At 39.4% G+C, this 18151-nt stretch overlaps 1 long non-coding RNA gene across 1 annotated transcript in view; it reads left to right on the forward strand.

Moving 5' to 3' along the window:
• Positions 1 to 17948, forward strand: part of LOC105709999 (uncharacterized) — a 40526-nt gene extending 22578 nt beyond the window's left edge. Inside the window, exons 2-3 of the long non-coding RNA XR_001105649.3 lie at positions 1685 to 1715; positions 17328 to 17948. This is a non-coding gene — a long non-coding RNA (uncharacterized LOC105709999). The remainder of the gene's footprint in view (positions 1 to 1684; positions 1716 to 17327) is intronic.
• Positions 17949 to 18151: the final 203 nt, after the last annotated feature.

The raw sequence follows: 18151 nt of genomic DNA on the forward strand, positions 1-18151 counted from the left end.
TGGCAAATAAATCTGTGTTTGTTTCAAACTGAGTTTTTAGATGGGACACTTAGTATTTAGCCTTTTATCACCTGCAAATTATGAAATTCTGCCTCTAATCCTCCCACGTGTAAGAAGATACCTTATGAGAACACATCATTCTCTGAGATAATAATTTATTTCTCACATGATAATCCTGAAAAAAACACTTGGGAAAACAGTCAAGAAAACGTAAAAGGAGTTGAGGATCTGCAAGTATTTTGCAGTTGTTAGAGGATGAACCCCGTGTGTGGGCTGAAAACGAGCCTAAAGAGGTTGGTAGAGCCTCTTTCATGTGCCGTGATCAAGGAATTGAACTTCCCTGAAGACTGCGGAAAATCTCTAATGGAGTTTAAGTAGGGGAAAAACAAAATATAGACATATGTGTTAGAAAGCTCTGTCAACAAGATGGAGTGTAGATTGTGGTGGGGGATGATGGGGAGAGATAGAGGAGGGATGAACCTAGAGGGCTTGGGATTAGTGACAAGATTGGTCCAGTGAAGGAGTGATCAATGTCAGATGGAAGACCATGGCCTTTAATTCCTGTTAAACAACCCTTTCATTTCTCAATAAGCCCTATTTGTCATGGTACATTTTTTCCATGTTCTGTGTTTACCTATATTATATTAGAGGATTTTACATTGTCATTAATTAGCAAAATTGATCTGAATTTGGAAAGTTTATTTCTTTTCTATGTTTTGAAAGTGTTGAAATAATACCACATTATTTGTTCTTTAAAGATTTGGAAAAAAACCTTTTGAATCTTTTTTGACCTAGTTTTCTTGGGTGCAGAAGGTGTGGGGAGTAGTTCTTTGACCTTGGAAGAGAAAGAGGCTAAATCTATACTCAGGAAATAAATCAAGAATGCTTTCAAATTAGATGTTACAATTTCTTAGAAAATATTTATTTCGGCCAGGCGCGGTGGCTCAAGCCTGTAATCCCAGCATTTAGGGAGGCTGAGGCGGGTGGATCACGAGGTCAAGAGATCGAGACCATCCTGGTCAACATGGTGAAACCCCGTCTCTACTAAAAATACAAAAAATTAGCTGGGCGTGGTGGCACGTGCCTGTAATCCCAGCTACTCAGGAGGCTGAGGCAGGAGAATTGCCTGAACCCAGGAGACGGAGGTTGCGGTGAGCCGAGATCGCGCCATTGCACTCCAGCCTGGGTAACGAGCGAAACTCCGTCTCAAAAAAAAAAAAAAAGAAAGAAAGAAAATATTTATTTCATCTAGAAATTCAAAATTATTTTTATGGAGTTTTTATAAAGTACTCATAATTCTTAATATCTTATGCAGCTGAGGTTTCTTTTTCCCTTTAGTCTCATTGTTATCTGTGTTTGTACCTTCTCCTTTTTAATTTTTGTTTGGGCTAATTGCTAATTTATGTATATTACTTCCCCCACCAAGAATTGCCTTTTGGTTATATTGATTAATTCTACTTTGTGTTTTCTGTTTTATAACATATCCATTTCCTTTTATCATAAATGATTTTTTCTTTCTGCTTTTTTTTTAGCTTTAATTTCTTTGAAATTGCTGAATTGAATTTTTATTTAGTAATATTTAGTAGTATAAGTGTATAGAAGTTCGATTTTCTACTGTTTACAGTTTTAGCTGTTTGCTATGGGTTTTTATTGACCGAGTGCTTTTAATATTATTACTTTCTAGATATTCTGGCACTTTGGAGCCCATAACAGAAGTACGTATTATTATTGCATTTCAGATATATATATATATATGTGTGTGTATATATATATATGTATATATATATGTGTGTGTGTATATATATATGTGTGTATATATATATTCTTTTTTTCTGCTTTTAATGTTTTTTTAAATTTTGGTAGCAGTTTTATTATATCTCATATATTTCATAGCATTAATGTTAGAATTATCCCTCTCCTTTAGAGGGTAATATTTTCCTTCTCTCCCTCTCCAGGTAAGCAGATTGCCAGCCAGAGGATCCATGTGAATTCACAATATAGCTCCATGGCTCATAGTACTTCTGTTTGATGATTCTGTACTAATTTATTTCGCTTAGTTGGATGTAGTAAGCAAGTTCAAAGCTAGTTGCTATTTCTTGTCTTTCTTCCTCCTTGCCTCACCTCAGGCTGTTTTCAGCACAGGAGTCTTAAATGGAAAAAGCAAAGGCAAAAACAGTATTTCTTCAGTCCTTGTTCCCCCTCTGTTCATCAATGTGTAACAAGCTCCCTCCCCTTCCCATCTTCTCTAGGATGGCCTCTACCTCACATGGCCTCATTGTACTCCTCCTCATCCTTCTAGATAAAGCTGGGCCCCTTGGGTCCTTCCCACTTATTTTCAGAGAAATCTGTATTCTTATTAAGACTCAAGGAAGGTATGAATTGTTTTTCACCATCTCTAGTTTGGGTCTAAGGTTTACCATCTTTTGACAGTATTCTTCACAGCCTGGGGTTGGGGATTGTAGCCATTTTCTATTTTTCATGTTAGAAGCAGTTTTCTTCATTTTTTATTCTTTTGGATTGTATCTAATAATTTCAGGGAAGTGAGAAGAGTGAACACACCCTTAGCCCTCATCCTTGACTAGAAATTCTAAGCTCATGGTTATGCATCTCCCTGATAGGTACAGTTTACATTCCCTGTCCAGGTTGTGATTCGGATCAGACTACAAGCCACTAGTTATAAAACAGGTCATGCCCACTTAGGGATTTCAGATAATTAAAAGGAAAAAAACCTGTTACATCAGGAAGTGTGAGAAATAAGGATACAAAGAGGCAGAGAAAAGAGAAAAGAAAAATTCTTCCAGGTTTTTGTGACAAGTTAGTTGTTGAAAATCAACTATGAAATTAACTTGAAAATTCCAGTAATTTTCAAGTTAATTTCATTCATACAGGGCTGAGGAGGAAAATCACATTGGCCGATTCAGCTTTAATTACTTGATGAGGAGAAGCACATTACCCAACAGAGATTAACCATTATTCTGCTCTAAAAATTCATAGGAAGGATTTATTAAATGAGTATCTGCAGGCCCTTTATGTTTCTGACAGTAGGAAGGTTTGGAGAGAAGGAGCTGGGGGCCTGGCATTCAGGTGGTTTCCAGCAGTGAGGGTGGGACTTGCCTCTGCCCTCCGGGTTCACTTCCTGATCCTGGTTCTGGGCCTTTCTCCTGTGCTTTACACCTGGACCTGCGTCCTTGACAGTCTTGGTTCCTGAAGCCTAGGTAATCCTTCCGATTTTGTTCTTCTTTTGGTTCCTAAACTTTCTACTCATTTCAGATACTGAGAACCTCCTAGACTTTTCTCTGCCGAGTCTTTTCTGACCCCTTGGCTTGAGCCTTCTGCTTCAATTGCTATGTCTGATGCCATGACATGGTCATGGATCTCCTTCATCTGGAAGAGCAAAGGGTCAGATCAGCCTCTCACTGAAGGATGAGTGTACTCATCGTGGCTTGGTGGCTTCTGGGAAGACTACTGAAATGCAACACTCAGATCTCATATCAAAATCAGAGGATCTATACCCCAACTACTGAGACAGAAGAAAGACTTCAGTTGTCAGCTTCTTATTGCCTTAGCTGAAGGCTATGCCCCGTCCAAGGGCTGCCTGCCTCCAGTGATTGATCTCTATGGGGATTTAAAAGCATGGACAGCTCTGAAGAGACAGCTCTCAAAACTCCCCATAGGGTTAGTGGAAGCGTTCATTGAAACTACACTGCAGCCAAACTTCTCCCTCCACTCAATCTGGCTTTTTTTCCCTTTCTTCTCCCAAGAATATTCACTAACAACCTTCCTGTTCATGAATTCTCATTAAGAAGTCTGCTTCCTGCAGAATTCAACAGGTAACAGCTTCTTACAGCCAGCTCAGGCTAGTCCACTACATCATAATGATCAGAACATCATGAAGTTGGCCTATACACTGCGGTATTAACTAATAAGAATGTATAGTGCTGGGAAGGAAACATGGGGCACTATAAAGGATTGGAATTCCAGAATAGAAGAGGATGGATAAAAGGGATGGGAAGAAGTAAAGAAGACCAAGCATATTGGTGTAGCTACATCTGTCCTCAAGGTTCAAGCTTTAGGGTTTAGACATTGATGGAGCATCTGAAAACTACTCTCCCCATTCTACAGACTCCACTTGAACTACTTCAGTTACAGGGAACAAACATGTAAAATCTCTATAATATTTTCTAATCTCACACCATTTAGAATACTTCTACATACCTTCCCATTTGATCCTTACAGCAGTCTCTGTCTGAAGTGGTACCATTTTTATCTCACAGGAGAGAAACAGAGCGTTTAGGTGACTTGTCCAAGGCCACCCAGCCAGAGGCCAGGGCTGCAGGGCCTAAGGCCAGTGCATTGTCCACACTTGGGAGTTTCCTCTTAAATGGAGGAGCTCAAGAGAGCCAGAACTGGCACTTCCCCCATTTCAAGTACAGTATGTTTTTGAGTTGCCTATTTCCTGGTATTGTTTGCACAGCTTGAATAAAACACTCTGGGGTCTCTGGGCTGCATGGGGGCACTGCAAAAATAATGGAAATCAAGTTAGAGAAAAATCTCTGATTCTCTCAGCTGACGCCGTCTGCTCTCTCCACAGGTGTAAATACTACTCAATAAACCCCTTTAGTGCACAAAGCTAGGGGTCTATTTATTTTTAAAATTAAAAACAGCCTTTCTGATATTTTGCTTGTGGTCTCAGAGCTTCTTGCTATGCCACTGTGCACCTGCAATGTTGGTGTAACAAATGCTTGGGGCATGTTCCCTGAAGTTTCCATGGGGCCTACATTAGTTTTATTTTCCCTATGTGGGTCTGAGCATTACTGAGCAGATCAAAATCAATTCCTGAAAGACCATTTGATAGAGTTGTGGCATAGCCAGCAAGGGATACTGTGCTGTGAGTCTTGCTACTGAATATTTTAAAACAGAAATAATTCAAGAAACTGGAGAAAATCTCCCTCTGTCTTTGCCTGACTCCTGAGTCTTTGGAGCCGTGTTCAGCATGTTCTTGTCTTCCGCAGCTCATGTTGCTCTGGATGATGGTGGAGTGCCAGGATTAGGTACCATGTGTATTCCCTTTTGTCTCTCTCTTGAGAGCTATGGTTAATTTTTTTTCATATGTAAGTAAAATAAGGAAATCTCCAAGAATACTAATAGTAAAAAAATAGGGATGTTTCTCCTCCTCTCTCCGTTCTTGAAAAGCCCAGCACAGCCCACCTCCCATGCACCAGGTAGGCTGGGCGGCCATACCTCTCCCTCCAAGGCTGATTCAGCAGTGAGTGTTGTAAAGCTGTTCTCACGCTTGAGAAGTCCTCTTAACGCTAAGCAGGTAGTGGATTATGCTTGCTTATTTGCTTTATTTATATTTATTCATCCTTTTGATGTTTTCTTTCTAATAAGAGGTGTATGAGTCATCCATTCTGGACTTTATTTTGTGGAGGGAACCTCGGCCTGATAAGAACTCTCTAGACGTTAACAAGTTGAAGAGGAAAAATGACTCATCAACACCGATGTTTTATATCACTGTGTGGAACTGAAAAAAAATACTACCGCAAAATGGAGTTGTGGGTCATGGTTAGGAAATTAGACAATAGCTATATCAAGGGAAAGGGACTTTATTTATTTTTCTTTTTAAAAGAACAATTTTTTTTCTTACTTTTGTTTTTTACAATAAAGAACAGGACAAAATGCTCTTCTATCCAATTGCATAAATTTAGTTAGTGAATATTTTAAAGAGAAAGTGGGTAGGGATGGTGGTAGAGGGTTGGAGAACACTCACAGGGTGATAAATCATAGCAATTTAGAGATTATGGTTAAGGACTATACTGCAGTGGACTAGATAAAGGTATTAGCTGGGAGCTAGACCTCTTGGTACTGATGGCATGGGCTAACTTAAGTGAAGATCAGATGAGGGTCACACTCTAACCATTCCCAGCCCCACTGTTGAGGTGTCATCTACATCTCAGCTATGGCCAAAGACCAACTTCTTAATGTTAGTTAGCTGGTTTGCTCTCGCTAATACGGATTAATTTTATTGAGGGCTATTTTTTCTCTCTAAGAAGGTCCTTTTTTCTTTTCTTTCTTTCTTTCTTTCTTTTTTTTTTTTTGAAACGGAGTCTTGCTCTGTTGCCCAGGTGGGAGTCTAGTGGAGCGATCTCGGCTCACTGCAAGACTTTGGGAGTCAAGAGATTCTTGTGCCTCAGCCTCTCAAGTAGCTGGGATTACAGGTGTGCACTATGACACCCAGGTAATTTTTTTTTTTTTTTTTTTTTTTTTTTTTTTTTTAGTAGAGATGGGGTTTTACTATGTTGGCCAGACTGGTCTTGCATTCCTGGCCTCAAGTAATCCACCTGGCTCGGCCTCTTAAAGTGTTGCAATTACAGGTGTGAGCCACCACACCTGGTGAGATGGTCTCTTTTTGCCCAACTCTGTGCAATCAGGAGGGAGGCCTGAGGTGCTATGAAGCACGGACCGGCATCTTTTTAACTAAGCAGACCAACTGAATCAACTGTTAGAGTCAAAGGAGTGACAGATGCTTCTTTTAGATCCTTCATTCCTTGAATATTAACTGAAGTTAACTTACATAGAACAAATGCACATCTTTTTACAACATGCAGTTTCCATTGGTATATAGTGCAATGTTTTGCAACACAAAATGCCACTCAGTCTGAGAAGAATTATTTTTAAAAAAGATCCCAGAGTTAAGATGACCTGGAGAAGACAATAAAATAAACTTTCTTCAAAAAATATTCTCAGAAGGTAGGAAGGAAAAGTGTGGTAGACACAGATATGTGCTGTCCTTCTGAAAAGGACGTCTGCTTAGCCATGGGGCTCTGGGGAGTGTGATCAGCAAGATCGCGTCCGGCTGTCAGCTGCTTTGGGATCTGCCTCAGCTAGAGAGAGTCATTTGCCAGGTTTCTGCCTTTTCTAGAATGGCCTGTTGTCACTGAGGGAGGTGTCAGCCCACCAGGCAACTCAGACTGGCAGTGCACATTTGTGAGCCTCCTGCCAGCTTCCTGAAGACTTTATTAGGCCTGTGTTGCAGTTCAGCAACTTCCTGATTCCTCAGCCCTGCTTCCACATGCTTCCTTTCACAGGTGTTGACTCTTAACGAGTAAGCGTCTTGCATCACAAACGCCAATGAGATGTCTGCTGGGGAACCCAGCCTGTGACAATTGGTGCCTGTTTCTGAAAATGCAGGCAATATGATGCAGATTTGTAAGGCAAAACTGAAGCAGGCAGAATTTAGCTTGAGAGCCCTTCTCACTGCCCCATCTGCCCTGTTCCTACCCCACTGCCAAGTGTTCCTTCCCCCAAACATCTAGGGTGGTCTTGTTCTTCTGGATCCTTCCACTCCCCCATCCTATGGTTCCCTACACTCTAGGTCCTCTTGCTTTGGTCTCCTGGATATCAAAACTTATGTCTAATGTGTAGTACATGTAGGTATGAACAGAGGACGGTATCTTAATGTTTCACTCATAAAATTTTTTCCCTTTACTAGGTACAGTCAATTGGCATTCTTAAATACTAACTTTGTGCTATGAAATGTGGAAGGGATTGGTTTTCTCCCCAAGAATTTCCTTGTTAGTTTCACCTAATGAGAAAAGGACAAGGCCTTCAGCTTTGTCCTTTGTAAATGTGTTTGCAATACTGTCCCTTGAACAACCTTTCTTTCTTTCTTTTTTTAAACAGAGTCCAACTCTGTGGCCCAGGCTGGAGTGCAATGGGGTGATCTCAGCTCTCTGCAATCTCCAACTCCTAGGTTCAAGCAATTCTCTTGCCTCGGCCTCCTGAGTAGCTGGGATTACAGGTGCCCACCACCATGCCCAGCTAATAATTTTTTTTTTTTTGTATTTTTAGTAGAGATGGGGTTTTGCCATGTTGGCCAGGCTGGTCTCAAATTCCTGACCTCAGGTGATCTGCCTGCCTCGGCCTCCCAAAGTGCTGGGATTATAGGTGTGAGCCACCGCACCCAGCCTGAACAGCCTTTCTAAAGTGTAAATTGATCGTCTTTGCCTTTGTGAAACTCTTCCATGGCTCCCCTGACCCTCAGAATAAAATGACAATGACGGTAATAGCTATGTTTTACCCAGTACTTTGTATAGGCCAGGCACCGTACACACCATTCTCTATGGGTTAGCTCAGTATTTCCTCACCATATTGCTTATAGGTAAATTTTTTCCATTTGATAGCCCTGATTCAGGTGCCAGCTCAGGATGTCCGATCCTGTCCTTCTACCACGATGCCCACATTTTTTTCTGTGGCTGCAGATGCCATCATCAACTTATCTTTCCAGCATCACTAAACTCTCCCCTCCCAGCCTCAACTCCCTGGGCTCTCTTATATTTCCAGGCCTTTGTCCTTGCTGTTTTCTAGAACTCCTTGTGACCCATGCTGCAAACCCAGCTGCTCTCTCCTCATTGAGCTTCTGTTTGCCTTTCCAGTCTCCTTTTAGACATCACTTCCTGTGTCAGCCCCCTCATCCTTCTCCAAACAAGCTGGGGAAGATGGCCCTCCATGTGTCCACCATTATTGTGACACCTGTTTCTGTCATCCCCACTGGTCTGCAAGTTCTTGAGGGAGGAAACACGTTGCTCACTGTTATATCCTCAGCACTGGTAGCACCTGAAACGGAGTAGATTCTCAAAAAGAGTACTCGTAAAAATGAGCGATGAATCCCAAGGGAATACATGTACTGGGAATTTTGTGATGGTGGAGGTGTGGAGGCAGGATATCATTTCTTTGGGAGTGGTCTTTTTTTGTGTGTGTGTCAAGACAGTCTCACTGTCACCCAGGTTGAAGTGCAGTGGCGTGATCTTAGCTCACCACAACCTCTGCCTCTTGGGTTCAAGTGATTCTCCTGCCTCAGCCTCTCGAATAGCTGGGATTACAGGCACCCACCAACACACCCAGCTAATTTTTGTATTTTCATTAGAGATGAGGTTTCACCATGTTGGCCAGGCTGGTCTCAAACTTCCGACCTCAGTTGATCTGCCCACTTCAGCCTCCAAAGTGCTGGGATTACAGGCGTGAGCCACTGCACCTGACCAGGAGTGGTCTTTTCGAGGATGTAGTCGTTTCTGCTCTGCCCAAATGGAAAGCCTAGGTGACAGACTAGCTGTAGGGTCATAATTTCTCACTTTCACTAAGTGGCTGTCCTTATCAGTAGGATAGGTGAACAGCAGCAGAAATTTGTCCCTAGGGAGTTTCAGAGGCCATGAGGTTAGACTTGGAAACTGGAGTCAGAGTTGTCATAACCTAGTTCCCTTGTGTGGTGTTAGGGATCCCCATTGCCTGGGGATGTCAGCTCAGCTGCTCACACAGGGGAGCAAACACAGGCTCCAGAGGGCAACTTGGGACTCAGATCTGGGTTCTACCACTTGTTCAACTATGAACAAGTTATCTCACGTCTCTAAGCTTCCATTTCCTTTTCTGAAAAATGGAGACACTATCTACTTCTGTCAATTTAAGCTGTGGTACTAATTTATGTTGCATTCCCAGCCCTCGATTAACCATAGAGTATACAATCTGATTGAAAGAGACTGATCAAGGCCATTTTCTGGGCATATATCCTTGTCTTCCTTTTTGGATAGCCTCTTGAGAAAGAAACATACCATTTAAAAAAGAAAAGTAGGGTTTGTGAGTGGAGCTGTAGCCATGTTGCACGACAAATTCACCTCTTTGTTTGGTGACTGGGGCTAAATTTTGTATCCAAGTCAGGTCCAGAGTCTCTTATGCCATTTTGTCTCTGACCATGTGTGCCACACAGGAGGATTTGGGGTCATATCGTTCCAAGCCAGAAGAAGCCTGACAATTGCTTGTTGAAAGAAAATTGTTATGGGATTTCTAGGTATTTGCAGCCTGACAAATAAACTGTCTTTCTCAAAGAGTTCAGACACACATAACTAAACACTGAATACCCATATGGCCCATCATAGATGAAAAGGTGGTAAATAAGAAAAGCCCAGTGTAATCAATGTTGCTGTCTTCTAAACTACATGAAGAAAAATTCCAATCAATAGTTGGGATAGTCAGTTCTTTTAAAACCAAAGAATGCTGAGAATGAGATGATTCCATATATAGAAAATGATGTGAGGAAAGCTGTATTCTAATTCAAAATGTTCACATTTTTGCAATTCATGAGATTTCTCTGTAGCAAATGAGGAAAATGATTGTATATAAAATTTAGCAGCTCTGAAAAAAATTGAAAAAATGCTGGAAAAAAATTTTGCAGTGTCATTTTGCCTACAAAACAATAAAGGAAAATAATAGCTAAAAGGCAGCAAGAAATAAGCAGGCTCTGGTTGGGAGTAGTTTTTTTCAACTGCATTTTTTTTTAATTAAAAAGAAATTGCCTCAATTGACTGTTTTCAGAAATAAGACATGACAATAACCTAAAAACAATGCTTTCTGGGAAGCATAGATAGTTATTTTAAATCAACTTGGTTAAAAGACCTTTAACTTGCTATCTAGCTCAGGGACTAAATGTAACTGCACTAAGAAACCACAGACTATTTTTCTCAGGATCTTTTATCTTTTCCCTTAGAGAGGGAGATTGTTTCTTCCCTGGTGGGGCTTCAGTGAATCAGAATAGTAGTCAAATATATTTGAATGCATATGATTTGACCTGTGTGGATCCACTCTTTAGAGAAAATGGCCTTGATCGGGCTCTTTCAATCAGATTGTACACTCTATGGTTGACTGAGGGCTGGGAATGCAGCATAAATTAGTGTGCTTTTTTATGTGTAGAGAGTGGTTTCCACTGCTTTTGAATAAGCTAAAAAAATCGATTTTCCCATGAATCTCTGGGCATCCTGGGCATATCTGTTCTAGCCCTGACTTCCTCACTGTGCATGGGGTGCTTCACTCACTTAGGCCTCCCATCCTCTACCCACATGGTCCTCCCTCCGCAGTCTGAACACTCCCCTACTCTGCCCAGCTGGGCCAGGGAGAACGGAGACTCAGGGACAAGGCAGCAGGACCACCATTGTTCTTTTCTTCTTTCAAACACGTGGGCACTTGGTGTGGGCACTCTTCTAGGTGCTGGCGAGATAGAAAGTAATGTGCAGAAAAGCAAATACTGCACGATCTCACTTATATGTAGAATCTAAATAAGTCAAATCTATAGAAGCAGAGAGTAGAATGGTGGTTACCAGGAGTGGGAGTGGAGAAATGGGGTGATGTAGGTCAAAGGGTACAAAGTTACAAAGTTACAATTATATAGGGTGAATAAGCCTAGAGATCTCAGGTACAGCCTGATGCCTATAGTTAATACTGTATCGTATACTGGAAATTTACAAAAACTAGATATTATGTAGAGTGCTAAGTAGAGAAAGGGAATCAGGCTGGTAGGAGCAGGGGAAAGCAAAAAAAGAAAACAAATAAGCTACAAGTTTATCTTTCTTCATGGTTCAGGACACAGCCCTCCTGTGCGAATAACTCTCAATCTTCCTGCATCCAGCTATCGCCAAACACCTGCAAGTCAGCTCACTGCAACCTTGTCATTATCAATATTGCACAAAGCCCTCTTCACCAGACAGCATACACACTATCCTACAAAATATCCAGCAAGCCTTTGTCTCTGGGCAATTGGCTTCTCTCTTTCAGGTTGCCCATTCTCTCTCTGGCAATGTATTTTCCCGCTTTAATAAATGTGACTTACTTGACCTACGACAGCCTTGGCAAATTCTTTTACCCCTGCACTACTGACTGTGGGTCCCCAAAAACACTTACCACAAAAAAAATAAATAACTGAAAAGGTGAGTATGTTAATTAGCTTGACTGTAATAATCATTTCACTATGTGTATGTCTATCAAAACATATTGTATGAATTCAGTATATACATTTTTATTTTAAAAAATAATGGTAAGCACTACTTCTGCCTGGGAAGAACCAAGATGAGTGCTAAGGAGAAGTTAGGGGAAAGGCTTTGCTTTTGATTGAGAGGAAAGAGGCCAGCTTGCAAAGATCTAGGAGCAGGGAACATCAGGCACAGAGACAAGTAACTGTACAGGCAGCTACACCTGTACACCTGTTCCTAAGGTGGACAGGAAAAGGCCAGTGTGATTGGATCACAGTGTGGGAGAGGGGTGGCTTCTGGAGGGAGGTGGATTTGAAGTTGTAGTGGGAAAGAGGGGCCAGACCATTTATCACTATTTACTGATATCCCTCCATTTACCTCTCTAGTTCCACTCTCCACTCTGCTCTGTGGCCCCAGGGGTGACTTCCTCTTGCCCCTTGCCTTCTGTTTGGATCCAGCCACTGAGGCTCCTAGCAGGAGATGGGGGCTCACATGTTTAACTGAAAGCATCAGCTCCACACAGCCTTTCTGTCTCCAGGTAACAGTAGCCGTACCTTCCTTTCAGGCCTGGGTGCTAACTGCACCCCACTCTACCTGTAGCTTCATGACAGTCTGTCCAGTTTTGAGCAGAGTTCCATGAACTATTTACAACTTTTTCCTAATTCGAATATATTATCTGTTTCCTGCAGGACCCTGAGTCATTGAGCTGTGTCAGCTGTGGTAGAGAGTCTGGATTTTATTTTAAGAACAATGATAACCATAAAAGATTTTAATTTTTAAAACTTTAAGTTGGGCTAATTGAGGTATCTAATTTATATACAATAAAATTTACCCCTTTTAGATATCCAGTTTTATGAATTTTGACAAAGGCCTACAGTCATATTATCACAACCACAATCAGGATGTAGAACATTTTCAACCATTGGAGAGTCTTAAGCAGGGGTTTCCTAACTTGTCTTCCATTTTAAATACATTACTCAAAGTTGAAGAAAGGTGATAGGAAGGCAGTAGTACAGCCGAGTCTGGTTAAGAGTCTATGCAGCGGCGTGGGCACCATGCTGGACAATCAGGGTATGGTAGCAAATGATATTTTGCTGTTCTGTTTTTTCCTCTTTATTTTATTTATATATTTATTGTACTTTAGGTTCTTACATTTGCAGGTCATGCAGGATTGTTGCATATGTACATACATGGCAAGGTGGTTTGCTGCCTCCATTCTCTTGTCACCTATATCTGGCATTTCTCCCTGTGTTTTCTCTCCCCAACCTCGCCACCTCCCACTGTCCCTCCCCTAACTCCCACCAACAGACCCCAGTATGTGATGCTCCCCTCCCTGTGCTCATGTGTTCTCATTGTTCAACATCTGCCTATGAGTGAGAACATGTGATTTTTGATTTTCTGGTTTTGTGTCAGTTGGCTGAGAATGATTATTTCCAGATTCATCGATGTCCCTACAAAGGACACAAACTCATCGTTTTTTATGGCTGCATAGTATTCCATGGTGTATATGTGCCACATTTTCCTTGTCCAGTCTATCATTGATGGGCATTTGGGTTGGTTCCAGGTCTTTGCTATTGTAAACAGTGCCACAGTGAACATATGTGTGCATATGTCTTTATAATAGAACAATTTTTAATTATTTGGGTGTATACCCAGTAATGGGATTGCTGGGTCAAATGGCATTTCTGTTTCTAGATCCTTGAGGAATCGCCACACTGTCTTCCACAATGGCTGAACTAATTTACCCTCCCACCAACAGTGTAAAAGTATTCCTATTTCTCCAGCGTCTGTTGACTCCAGATTGTTTAATGATCTCCATTCTAACTGGCATGAGATAGTATCTCAATGTGATTTTGATTTGCATTTCTCTAATGACTAGTGATGATGAGCATTTTTTCATGTTTGTTGGCCTCATATATGTCTTCTTTTGAAAAGTGTCTGTTCATATCTTTTGCCCACTTTTGAATGGGGTTGTTTGTTTTTTTTCTTGTAAATCTGTTTTAGTTCTTTGTAGATTCTGGATATTAGTCCTTTGTCAGATGGGTAGACTGCAAAAATTTTTTCCCATTCTGTTGGTTTCCAGTTCACTCGAATGATTGTTTCTTTTGCTGTACAGAAGCTCTGGAGTTTAATTAGATCCCATTTGTCTGTTTTGGCTTTTGTTGCCAATGCTTTTGGTGTTTTAGTCATGAAGTCCTTGCCTATGCCTATGTCCTGAATGGAAAGATTGTTGTTTAGCAGGAGAAATCAACAAAGAAACAGAACATTATAATTCAGTGCAGTTGCCTGTGTGACATGTTGAAATGTGGGGTACTATGGGAGTGCCTGGGAAAAAGGTATAGGGGTTAGTAATGTGCAAATTCTGCCTTACCGTGTGGCCTGTCTGGTCTACCAAATCCCTTTGGCTTGGGCTAGAATTCCCCATATGAGGTCTGACTCCAAGTTCTTATGGAGAGAGGGGATCAGAGGTTTTGAATTCTCTAAATCCTAATAGTTCAAGGTATGAATATTGCCCCTTTGAAATGTAGAAGAGAAAGGTAAAAAGATTAACATATCAATGATATCAATGCCAGATAAGATGTGTCAGTGCCTCCTGACAATTTTTCACACCACAGCCCACACAGCACAATGAGATGAAGACTAGAGGCTGCTCACTGCTCAGAGTGGACCAGCCAGCTATTTTGGCTCACCTGTAAGCTATTAACTGCTAAGCCTTAACATAATCTGACTCCCAGCTGGCAAGTTGTCAAGGGATAGAAAGAGCTATGGATAAAATCTGCTTGAAGTCACAGAACTGTTCAGGTCATCTGTGCTGCATCACTACCTCTCTGAGCTTCAGTTACCTCACCTAGATAATGTTAATAATAACTTTCTATCTTGTAGACTACTGAACACTTTTTCAAACATCAATTATTGCATTGTAAAAACCTCAGTGACAGGAGCATATGGAATCTTCAGGATTGATCACAGTGCTTTGATTGATGTTTGCACCTGGGAAAATGCTTGTGGTTGATTTTAACCACCCTGAAAGAACAGCTCAGGGAAGGACAGTGCAGAAGCGGGAAAATCTTGATACCTCCTTGCCATTAACCATTTGCTTTCACTACCTACTGGAATCACCAGCTTTAATCCTCTCCTCCAGCAAATTTCTGGAGAGAAGAGACTAAAAAAGGTGAGAAAAGGTGGCTAGCAGTACCATCTTGGATGATTTTAGGTTATTAAATAACAGCCTTATAGAGGGGTTGAATATCATTCATTTATTACTGATTCAATCCTTGGTTATATTTTTCTAAGTTTTAAAATCTTTCTCCTGCATTTGTAGAATTATCTGAAATGGCTTGTTAAAAGTATACAATGACTATTAAAGGATGACATTTTAATAGGCAAATAGATATCTGTCTGGATACTTAAACGGTATCTTCTTAATGTTCTAGGAAATTGGTAAGCTGTTTTTTAAAGTGGCTGTAATATCTTGTACTCCGCTCAGCATAGAATAATTCCGGTTGTACCAATCTCTACCAGCACTTGATATTGTCAGTCATTTTAATTTTAGCCACTCTAGCTGTGTGTAGTGGTACATTATTTTGATTTTAATTTGCATTTTCCTAGTGACTAATGATACTTGGCCTATTTTCATGTACTTATTTGCTATTTATATATGTTCTTTGGTGAAGTGTCTATTCAAATCTTTTACCTATTTTAAAAATCATCTTATTTTTAGTTTGTTGTAAGAGTTTTTAAAATATTCTCAGATGTTGGCAAACTTTTTCTTTAAGAGCCAGATAGTAAATATTGTAGGGTTATGGATTATAAGGACTGGATTGCAACTACCTAACTCTAATATTTTAACTTGAAAGAAGCCACAGATGATAAACTTCTGACAAAGATGGGTGTGGAGGTGGGGAGGGTCTATAATTTGCCAACCTTTGTTCTAGATACAAGTTCTTCATTAGATATATTTTTGGCAAATGTTTTCTTTTAGTCTGTAAACTTTTAAAAGTTTTGTTATTAGTATCTTTTGAAGAGTAAAAATTTTTATTTTTTATTAAGTCAAATTTATCAATGTTTCTTTTATGGATATGCTTTTTTATCTTAGAAAATCTTGGCAAACCCAAGGTCACAAAGGTTTTGTTTTGTTTTTTTCCTATGGTTTATTCAAAGAGTTTTATAGTTTTAAGTTTTACATTTAGGTCTATGATCTATTAGATCATATTGATTTTTAAATTAATATTAATTTTGTGTGTATAAGGTAATATTATAAGATATTTTTGTGGCTGTAATAAGGTGTCAAGTTTCCTTTTTTTGTTTTACGTGTAAATATCTAATTGTTTCCAACCATTTGTTGAAAAGACTGTTCTTTCCACAATGAATTGCTTTGACAACTTTGTCAAAAATCAGTTGGCTAAATATGTGTGGGTCTATTTCTTTAAAATGATACTCTAGTCTCTTCATTAGTGTAGTTTCATAATGTATCTTGAAGTCAAGGAAGTCTCAAACTTTATGTTTTCTTTATCAAAATTGTAGCTATTCTAGGTCCTTTGTAATTCCAAATAAATTTTAGAATCTTTTTTTTTCTTTTAACAAATACAAAACAGCTGCTGGGACTTTATTGGGATTGTGTTGAAAGCCAATTTGTGGGAGAATCAACATGTTAACATTATTGTGACTTCTAATCCTTGAGGACCAGAAGTTTCACTCTATTTATTTAAGTTTAAACAAATTTCTCTAATCAATGTTCTGTAGTTTTTAATGTACAAATTTAATTGTTTTTGCTAAATTTATCCCTATTTTACACCTTTTGATGGTATTTTAATTTCCAGTTGTTGATTCTGATTATATAGAAGAAATATAGTTGGTTTTGCATATGGACCTTGCATCACACAATCTTATACTCACTTAGTTCTAGTAGCTTTTTTTTTGTAGAGTCCTTAGGCTAGTCTACATAGATGATCATGTCATTTGCATCATAGAGTTTTACCTCTTTTTTTTTCCAATCTGTATGCTTTTTCTTCTCTCCCTTCTTTCCCTTTCCTCTTCTGTTATTTCCTCTTTTCTATACCTTAATATTCTGGTTAGGACATCTACTACAATATTGAATAGAACTGGTGACAGCAGACATCTTTGTCTCCCTCTAAACCTTAGGAGGAAACATTCAGTCTTTCACGGTTAAGTAGAATATTAGCTATATGTTTATTATAGGCACTATTTATCAGAAAATTTCTTTCTATTCCTGTTTTGTTGAGAGCTTTTCATCACAAATAAATGTTGTTTTCAAATGCTTTTGCAACGTCTATTAGGATGGTCACATGATCTTACTTTATTTGTCTGTTAATATGGCAAATTATATTGACTGACTTTTGATATAAATTGGCATTACTAGGATAAATTCCACTTGGTCATGATGTATTTTTAAAATATATTACTAGATTCAATTTGCCAATATTTTGTTGAGAATATTTATATCTATGTTTATGATTTTTCATTTTCATTTCTGTATTTTTAGTTTTCATGATGTCTTCATCTGGTTTGTGTTAGGAAAATACTGGCTTCATGAAATGGCTTGGAAGATTTAGAGGCGATCTAAGTGTCCATCAACAGATGAATGGATAAAGAAAATGTGATACTTATACACAATGGAGTACTCCTCAGCCATAAAAAAAATGAGATCCTGTTATTTGGAACAACATGGATGAAACTGGAGGTCATTATGTTAAGTGAAATAAGCCAGGCACAGAAAGACAAACCTCACATGTTCTCACTTATTTGTGGGATCTAAACATCAAAACAGTTGAACTCATGGACTTAGAGAGGAGAAGGATGGTTACCAGGGTATTGGAGGGTGTGAGCAAGGTGAGGATTGTTATTGGGTACAAAAAATTAGTTACAAAGAATGGATAAGGTCTAGTATTTGATAGCACAACAGGGTGACTATAGTCAGTAATAATTTAATTGTATATTTAAAAATAACTAAAAGAGTGTAATTGGATTGTTTGTAACACAAAGGATAAATGTTTGAGGAAATGAATACACCATTTTTCATGATGTGATTATTTTCATTGATTGCATGCCTGTATCAAAACATCTCAGGTACCCCATAAATATACACACCTACTATGTACCCATGAAAATTATAAATAAAAAAAAATGACTTGGGAAGTTTGTCTCCTCTATTTCCTGAAGAAGTTTGGGAAGCATTGTATTATTTCTACTTTAAATGTTTGGTAGAATACATCAGTGCAGCTGGAGTTTTACTTGTGAGATAGTGTTTATGTAAGAATTCAATTTCTTTAACAGATACAGAACTACTCTGGTTATTCTTTCTTTTTGAGTGAGCTTTGATAATTTTTGGCTTAAATGAC

The sequence above is a fragment of the Aotus nancymaae genome, unplaced genomic scaffold (assembly GCF_030222135.1).
Source record: "Aotus nancymaae isolate 86718 unplaced genomic scaffold, 86718_ANA_hifiasm-v0.15.2.pri h1tg000062l, whole genome shotgun sequence".
Lineage (NCBI taxonomy): Eukaryota > Metazoa > Chordata > Mammalia > Primates > Aotidae > Aotus > Aotus nancymaae.